This window comes from Cebus imitator, unplaced genomic scaffold (assembly GCF_001604975.1).
Source record: "Cebus imitator isolate Cc_AM_T3 unplaced genomic scaffold, Cebus_imitator-1.0 Scaffold149, whole genome shotgun sequence".
NCBI classification, from domain to species: Eukaryota; Metazoa; Chordata; class Mammalia; order Primates; family Cebidae; genus Cebus; species Cebus imitator.
The window spans coordinates 1025306-1025549 of NW_016107464.1; positions in this window are offsets into that span (position 1 = coordinate 1025306).

The following is a 244-nucleotide window of genomic DNA, read 5'->3' on the forward strand; positions in this document are numbered from 1 at the left end:
TAATATTTTGAGATAGAGTCTTGCTCTTGTTGCTCAGGCTGGAGTGCAATGGCACAATCTCAGCTCACTGCAACCTCCACCTCCTGGGTTCAAGTGATTGTCCTGTCTTAGCCTCCCGGGTAACTGGGAATACAGGTGCGTGCCATCACGCCCGGTTAATTTTTGTAATTTTAGCAGAGACAGGGTTTCACCATGTTGGCCAGGCTTGGGTTTCACCATGTTGGTCTTGAACTCCTAACCTCGT